This window comes from Scylla paramamosain, chromosome 3 (assembly GCF_035594125.1).
Source record: "Scylla paramamosain isolate STU-SP2022 chromosome 3, ASM3559412v1, whole genome shotgun sequence".
NCBI lineage: Eukaryota > Metazoa > Arthropoda > Malacostraca > Decapoda > Portunidae > Scylla > Scylla paramamosain.
The window spans coordinates 23,106,769-23,115,382 of NC_087153.1; the positions used below are offsets into that span (position 1 = coordinate 23,106,769).

Consider the following 8,614-nt stretch of genomic DNA (forward strand, 5'->3'; position numbering starts at 1 on the left):
AAGACTCTGAGGGACAAGCAAAAGTACACTAGTAGTACAGTGCATAATGTTATGTTAGCTCTTATGTGACCAGTGTGTTATGTGCAGTTAAGTAAGCCCTTAAGTGAATTAAGTGTGAAGTTGCATAATGTTAAAAGAACTCTTATGTGACCAGTTAGTGCAGTGTGTACAGTGTGTAGTAACAAAATATGCTGTAAATATCTATCTTGGAGCTTATAGTGTGCTTATAATGTGCTAACAAACATGCTGTAAATAACAATAAATGTACATGTTTTTGTACAAAGAAACTGGCCAAAAACGTGTACTGCCAAATAAACCAAACTTTCAGATAAACCATTAGCCACTTTGCCCCAAATAATTCAGTTTATAGTTTTACTGTTTATCTAATTTATACATTTCATATCCTCAGTTTCTCACATAACGGATGCTCATATAACAAAACCTCACTGTATATGTGTGTGTGTGTGTGTGTGTGTGTGTAATATATATATATATATATATATATATATATATATATATATATATATATATATATATATATATATATATATATATATATATATATATATATATATATATATATATATATATATATATATATATATATATATATATATATATATATATATACATATATATATGCAAGTTTTATTGAAGTCAACAGTGGTGAGAGCATTGTTTAGCTTGTAGAAAGTCTTTTCAATCCTTCTGATGAGCTGGCATTGTTCATCATTAAGATGTGCGAGAAAAATCCAAAATTCCATCCTGATCCCAAGATCTCTTTTAATCCAGTACAGACCATATTCAGGGGAGAAGTGAAGTTGGAAGCCAGGGGCACCTGCTTATATGCAGTTGGTGAGGCTGTGGGTGTAGAATTGGCACACTGGCCTGTCAGAGCACAGCAGCAGTGCAAGGGTCATCAGCCAATCATGGGTCAGTATATGTGCGGGAAAGCTGATCTCAGGGAGTTAAATGTTGATATTCGGCTTCTTGATAGGGACTACCTATAGGCTAAACAAAGTTCTCATCACTGTTGACTTCAATAAAACTTGCATACTGAATGGCCTACTTCCCAACTATATATATATATATATATATATATATATATATATATATATATATATATATATATATATATATATATATATATATACAGTGAACCCCCAGTTTATTGTGATTCAGTTATCACCAGTCCACTTTTTTGTGTTTTTTTCATTGGAACCTAATTATTTTTACAATGCAGCAAATCCCACTTTATCACAGAAAATCAGCAATTATATCTGATAAAATACACGCTAAATTGTGGTGTGGGTTGAAGAAAGAGTTTAGGTGCACTTGTATATTTAACAACACTGCCTGCTGATAAGGTGGCAGCCAGGCAGAGACAACAGCACAATTCACACCAGGCCATCACCATCAACACTCAGCTGTTGGCTGGTGAATTGGGCACCAGTTGATGCTGGTTGGTCAGCCATGCAAGCAGTAATTTTCAATGCCACTCTCACATTGTTTGCGGGTTGGTGTACTTGGGTTGGCTGCAGTTTGGCGTGCTTGTGTGAGTGCTGTACATTGCTGTTACTGTTGGGTCGTGGTTGGGTTGTGTGATTATGCAGAAGCAGGTTTTTGTCACCAGTCAATGTGCACGGGTTGTTATCCTTGTGCTGTTGGTTTGGTATGCTACGTAAGTATTGTACAAACATTCTGGTTATTGTTGGGTCGGTGGTGGTGGTCTACATGTTGTGCACAAGGTGTGTATTCCTAATTCACTGAGTTGGCAGTTAATCACCATTACTGCCACAATGAGGTGAGTGGTTTAATTAGTGGCCTTTTTTTTTCTGAACCAGTTATTACAGTAAAATCCCTCTCATCCGGCATTCAAGTATACGGCAGCTTCAAGTATCCGGTACATTTTTCCCCAAGCCTTAAAATCAATAAAAAAATCAATGTATACTCATAAAATCGATTAAAATTCCCACGCGAGGCATACTTTGTCCCCTCGCCACCAGAGCGCACTGCTTTGCACCACCCGCGGCCCACTGTACTGTGTTTACTAAGTGACTCAGTCCCGCATGTGCACTGTTTATCGCCTGACACCTTCATCATGCCTAAAGTTGTAGAAAAGAGGAAGCGTGTTGTGCTTACACTTAAGCAGCTGATCAGATCAGCTGATCTTTGTTATAGTAAGATGCATGAGTGTAGGGTGGTGATTGTGGACATAATTTCACTTCCATTCAAGTATCCGGCATGTCGACGGTCCCATTGATGCCAGATAAGAGGGATTTTACTGTATAACACAAATTTTACTACTTCACGGGTGCCTTTGAACATAACCTCGCAAAGAACTTGAGGTTCACTATATATATATATATAATATATATATATATATATATATATATATATATATATATATATATATATATATATATATATATATATTCTAAATAGATGAGAAGTACAGTTTAATAATTGATACTATTTCACTAAGTATCCCCTTGAATGGAAAGAAAACAGCAATTATAATGTCACCAGGCAGACTCGCCAGGACTGTAAAGTCACCATTTTATATAAAAAAATAAAAAATAAATAAATAAATAAACAAATAAAAAAAATAAAAAAATTATCAACAATGTCACGTTTACACAAGCTACTGATATATCCAGACAAAAACAGCAGCACACCTGCCTCCAGCAAGTTCTTAGCAGCTAATGACCACTTAGTTGATGGCCTTAGGCATTCCCTGTTGGCATGGGGCAGGAAGAAGTGAAGGCGGGCGGAGGAGTTGGTCAAGTGGTGGCACACAGAAAAAATTACTCCCTCACTTCATTTACATCCTCTTATCCATACATCCAAAGTATGTATGGTGAAGTATTACATATGAATGCAAAAGGTTGTGTTATTCAGGCATTAGAAATTACCAATGATGAATAACATTTTTGATACAGCCAATTAAATTTTTTGGGTGAAATTTTAGAGTGGCAACTATATATGAGTTGACAGTTGACAGGGAAATAATCATACTAACTTTGAATTTCATCAATTAAGGAACAAAATAAATTTTGTTCCAGGAATACACTTATTACAAAAGAAGTACTGCATGTGTATAACCGTAATTCCACTATTAAAGTGATAATTCCACTACTAAATTGCTTAAATTGTAGATACATATTTAAAAATATTCTATTTTACTATTTCAGTAGGTGATCATAGAAAAAAAATAAAAGATATCCTAAGACCTTACTTTGAAAATTAATACAAAAAGGATTCCTTCCTTTCTGGGTAAACCTACTGCACAAGTAGGGTGAGGGGTCTGATAAGTATGCACCCCATTCCAATTGGTATGCACTGGGCATTTAAAAAAGTACACTCAGAACTTGACAATTCTTTGAATTTCAAAGTTAGTTTCTTGTTGATCCTTAACTTTTCCATAAAATAAACCAATATTTGCAAAACCTACTAAAATTCCCTACTAAGATAACTAGGTGAGAATAAAGATGAAAGAAAACTATTTTCTTATGAAAAGCTATGGGGGTGTCTGTTTTTTGTTTTTGTGGTGTGGTTACTTTATACTTTATTTATTTTAATCTCTCTGTTTGCATGTTGACATAGGCAAGAAACATGACAAACAAGAATTACATTTGCGTTAAAATGAATAATGACGAAGGTGGACTCAGGAATTCCATACTTTTTGGCTGACACTCTAATGGATAAGCCTAAACTGCAAATTAAAGTGGATAAGACAACTTTCAGATAAGAATGTCCTAAAATTTCAGTCTGATTTTAATGGTTTTAGCTGATATCAGTGGTATAAGATGACATCCAAACTACCAAACCATCTGTGGTGAAGTTTAGGACAGTGAGCACTAGAGAGCTGAGATGGTGTTCTATTCATTCTTTTTATGTTTGTTTTTTCTTGTTTTTTTTTTTTTTTTGTATCTGACTTATAGAACGACCCATTTTTGTGTGTCTTTGTTAGGATGATTTGTGTCATCTTATATGCCAAAATATACTATACAGTATATATATATATATATATATATATATATATATATATATATATATATATATATATATATATATATATATATATACTCTTTTTCCAGCAAACATTAAATCCCTTCTGTAATTACTTATTCACAAATTTATAAGACTATAAAAACTTTATAAATAATTTCCACTATGAATGGGCTTGTGTGAAGGATTCACTATGTAACCATAACAAACACAGATATATATATATATATATATATATATATATATATATATATATATATATATATATATATATATATATATAAGAAAGGAAGTTTGTGTTTGTTATGGTTTCATAGTGAACCTTTCACACAAGCCCATTCATAGTGGAAATTATTTATGAGTTTTTGTAAATTTGTGAACAAGTGATTATATATATATATTATATATATACATATATATATATATACGAATATATATATGAATGGGCTTGTGTGAAGGATTTACTATGGAACCATAACAAACACAAACTTCCTTTCTTATTGTAGAAGACCAAGAATATCAGTTTTATCTAAATTAATTTATAATGCAGAAAAAACAGGGCATGGTACTGCTAAAAAAAATACCACCACACAATTTGTATTCAATCTTGTAAGTGACAAAAAATATATAAATAAACCATACACTCGAATACCTGAGATTAGCTAATACAAGGTAAAGTTGGGTACCTTCAATACCTTTGGTATTTTTAATTAATGTAAATATTCTACAAAGTTCAAACACGTCAAAAAAGCATCAGTGGCATAAATAGCTACATTAAACCTACTTTAACTAAATGTCAGAGATAAAATATTCTAGTTTCTTTTATACACCTCAATCATAAGGAAATTGAATATCAACCCATGGGTCATCCAGCAAAAAAAAATATGTATAGCCAAGTTTGACCACTGCTTTGACCCTTTTAGGGACTGGCATTTCAGTGGGCATTTTTTTTTATTAGATTTTTGTTGCCCTTGGCCAGTATCCTTCCTACATAAAAAAAAAAAAAAAAAAAAAAGTTTGCTTATTTTACAGCATTTCCTTTGTATGTTAACTAGTATAGTTTTTCTAGTATCTGAACCCACTGGGGAAAAGATGACCAATAAATTTGTGATAAAACTGTTTTCCTTAAAATACCAATAAATATTCTTCTCTCAAAAACCGTCTTATAAAATAGGAGGTGCCTCTAATGTGAAAGTGCATTTAATCTATTGGTAAATACAATATTTTATGTGAAAACAAACTGCACTACCAATGGCATAAATTGCAGCTGGAGTCTTAAGTAACTGGCTCATCCAAATATAATAAGTATTTGCAATAAACACCATACTTCTGAATAATGCTTGCAATTTTTACACTTTGCAGTTTGTAACACAAAGCTGCACTGGTCTGTTACTTTTCAACAATTAGGACTAAAAATCATAGGTATTTACCTAATTCAATTTTGCCCTCCACTCAAACAACAAAAATATATTAACCTAAATATATGTAAGCTGATTGTGAGCAAGTGCAAGATATCTTGTGACTGTAAAGCAAACTAAGGCAAACTATCACACTACATAATAAAAGCACAATCAGTACCTAACTTCACTGATAAAGACATAAAAAGGAAATTAAATTCACCGGTGTAATGGTGAACAAGTTGGACATATTGCAAAATACGTGACTCAATAGCTTCTTCGATGATACCAATGATTGGACTCTGAAAGATCAATTTTGATAACCTGTATCATTCATAAAAATATAAGAACATAAAATAAGGAAAGTTATAAGAAGTCATCCAGCCCACATGTGGTAGTCCCAGCAAGAAACATACCTACCTATTTCCAATATCATCCTCATCCATTGATGTATCTAATCAGAACATAAAAAATGAATAAATAAATAAAAAAAATAAGGAAAGCTGGGAGCTATCAGGCCTACACATGGCAGTCCCTTCATGTAACATACGTGCATATTTCACTCATCCTCCTCATCCATGAGTGCTATTCAGCAGTCTTTTGTCTCATGACAGAAAACAGCAAACACAAAATGTCATGAAGCTTGTTATTGCATACACCCTACGGCAATACATTTCATAACATATGCCCCTAACCATTACTAAATATGATAACAAGGAGTACCACGCATATATTTCAAATAAATTATTAAAATCACTTGCACAGACACTTCCTGACATTTAAAGCAGCCTGATATCAACCAATCCATAACACCAAAATATGATTCCTCACACACAAAACAAGATTGATTGAACAAGCCAGATGAACCAGTCAGATACCCAAATATAGTTATTGGGAAATACATAAACTACGCCTGCTAATACCTGAGCAGAGGAGTGATAAAAGAAATTTCACTTAAACTTCCCAAATGTCACATGAATAAATTGATCGTGTGTTTACAGGATCAATAGAACAAAGTTAGCTTCCCACTGTTGTCCTCCTCCGTGGCCAATGAGGAACTTAAAAACAAAAATGCACTTCGGAAATTCCACATCGCTATGAGTCTCTTTCCTTTTCTAAAGTCACAACTAAAAACATTGGCAGTTATGAAAGACCTCCGAATAGGTTTTTCAAATCCACCAGCACTCAGCACTTGTAATTCATTAACAATGAGGTAGTATTTAACCAGGTGTGACATTCTATCACCCCACAACCCTGAAACGCTACACAGATGTTTCTACTTGATGTACATGACGGAAATCCCCTAAGTGTCGTCGGTAAATCCTACAAAGGGCAACTTCACTTCTTCGTCCCATCCCGAACAGATAGTGTCATGTTTCGTGATGTGTCCCAGCGAGGAACAGAGAATGACGCCTTATGGAGCCCCACCTGCCATCCAATCCACACAAGATTGTCAACAGTCCCTCCAACGCAATTTAACACAGAGGACAGCTGACAGAAGGAGGGGTCCCTTTCGTCAAAATGGCGACTGTAAATGCGATGAGTTTTTGAGCCATTATCGACCTCTAGCAGCACCGATGGAGGTTGCAGCCGCGCCACTCACATCTCAGATAGTTTACGGTCACGAAACATCCCTCCGCCAACACTTACGTACTTAACTGAGTGCTCGGAGAAGGTAAATATGAACTGTCGGTATATCCATTCACTAGTGCAGAATCACAGACTATAGATACCAGAAGTTTCTCTTGCGTCTCTCCGATAGATGGCGTGAGGGTTAGAAAAAAAAATAGAAATAAAAGGCCAGTCCAGTCAGGCCAGTAGGCTTGAAATAGATCATTAATACGTCTCTCACTGTATATTCATGTTTTCATTGATTTTTCTATTATTTTCTCCTGATATTAGTGATTCGCTGCTTTTGTCTGATATTCTATACTTTTCTCTACTCACTTTAAAACTAACACAATCCGTTCAAGAAGGGCCGCGCGGTTTGGAAAAAAAGAGCATCAAAGAGCCTTGCGACACCCTTTTCAGGAATTCAATTTCATAAAACGTTCATCTGATGTCATATGTAAAATTACTTTCAGACACCGATTGTTGTCATGATTCCAGACCTAACAAAGTGGTGAAAGAATTCCCCTTTGATGTGGACTCGTTTGCAGCAGAAAAGTAAAGTCCAGAGGAAGAGAGCCAATTCGATATGTAATTCAGATTTACTACGGAAGTATATAAGAAAAACAAGTCCTGTTGTATACAGTGTACATCTTTCTTCACGTATCACACCCATGGAACGACACCTGATTTGACAGAGAAACATTTAGCTGGACAGATTTAATTGCAAAGATCAATGATTCTCTCTCCGTTTACAAAAAACAAATAAATAAATAAATAAACGGAGAAAAAAAATATGGACTCGGCGATTCAGACCTTGCGGGTCTGGCAGCGCTCGCACAAATTGGTGACTGACGAACGTCATACAATTAGTATTAAACAGTAAATGCCCCAGTGAAAAGTATTTGCGATTATTTTGATCCACTTTTACTATTCATTTACTATCATTATTTTTTTTAATCAACGAATTTGATCCTTTTTTTTTTTACAAAAGGCTCATTCAAAGGGACTACGTATGTGAACGACTCGCGCTGACCATACACATAAAGAGATAACAAAGCAAGAAAAGACAGCGTACCTGAAAATTTTAGAGATGTGCCTATGCTTTCAATTATATATCAAAATCGATAAGACATGAGTAGATAATAATATATTACCTCGACTGTAATATGAAGAAAATGTCGAGTTGTCACCGCAGCAAAGCAATGTCATGTTGTGCAAGAGGTTTTCGACCGACCGAGCGATTTCCTGGGATGACATCAGAACCATTTCCTAGAGCTAGATAAGTGAATGTCACCATTTTACGTTCACTAAGAAACCATAACTTTACCTACAATAGTTAGATAATAGATAATGATGATGACGAGAATGATGATGATGATGATAATGATGATGATAGTAGTAGTAGTAGTAGTAGTAGTAGTAGTAGTAGTAGTAGTAGTAGTAGTAGTAGTAGTAATAGAAGTAGTAATAATAATAATAATAATAATAATAATAATAATAATAATAATAATAATAATAATTCATTGCTTACTATAATATGGTGAAATAATAATTACGTAAGACATGAGCATTATTACAACGTAATACCACTTTTT

The 8,614-nt window shown here is 34.2% G+C and overlaps 1 protein-coding gene across 5 annotated transcripts in view; it reads right to left on the minus strand.

Annotated features, from left to right (window-relative positions):
* LOC135092995 (probable ubiquitin carboxyl-terminal hydrolase FAF-X) overlaps nt 1-8,191 on the minus strand; it is a 301,879-nt gene extending 293,688 nt beyond the window's left edge. For 2 of the 5 annotated variants that reach the window (XM_063991861.1, XM_063991828.1), the window contains exon 1: nt 7,063-7,212. The gene's annotated coding sequence lies outside the window, so the exon portion shown is untranslated. Of the gene's footprint in view, nt 1-6,836; nt 6,995-7,058; nt 7,213-8,173 lie in introns of those variants that run through there. The other 3 variants (XM_063991852.1, XM_063991837.1, XM_063991844.1) reach the window with 3 other exon arrangements.
* Nucleotides 8,192-8,614: the final 423 nt, after the last annotated feature.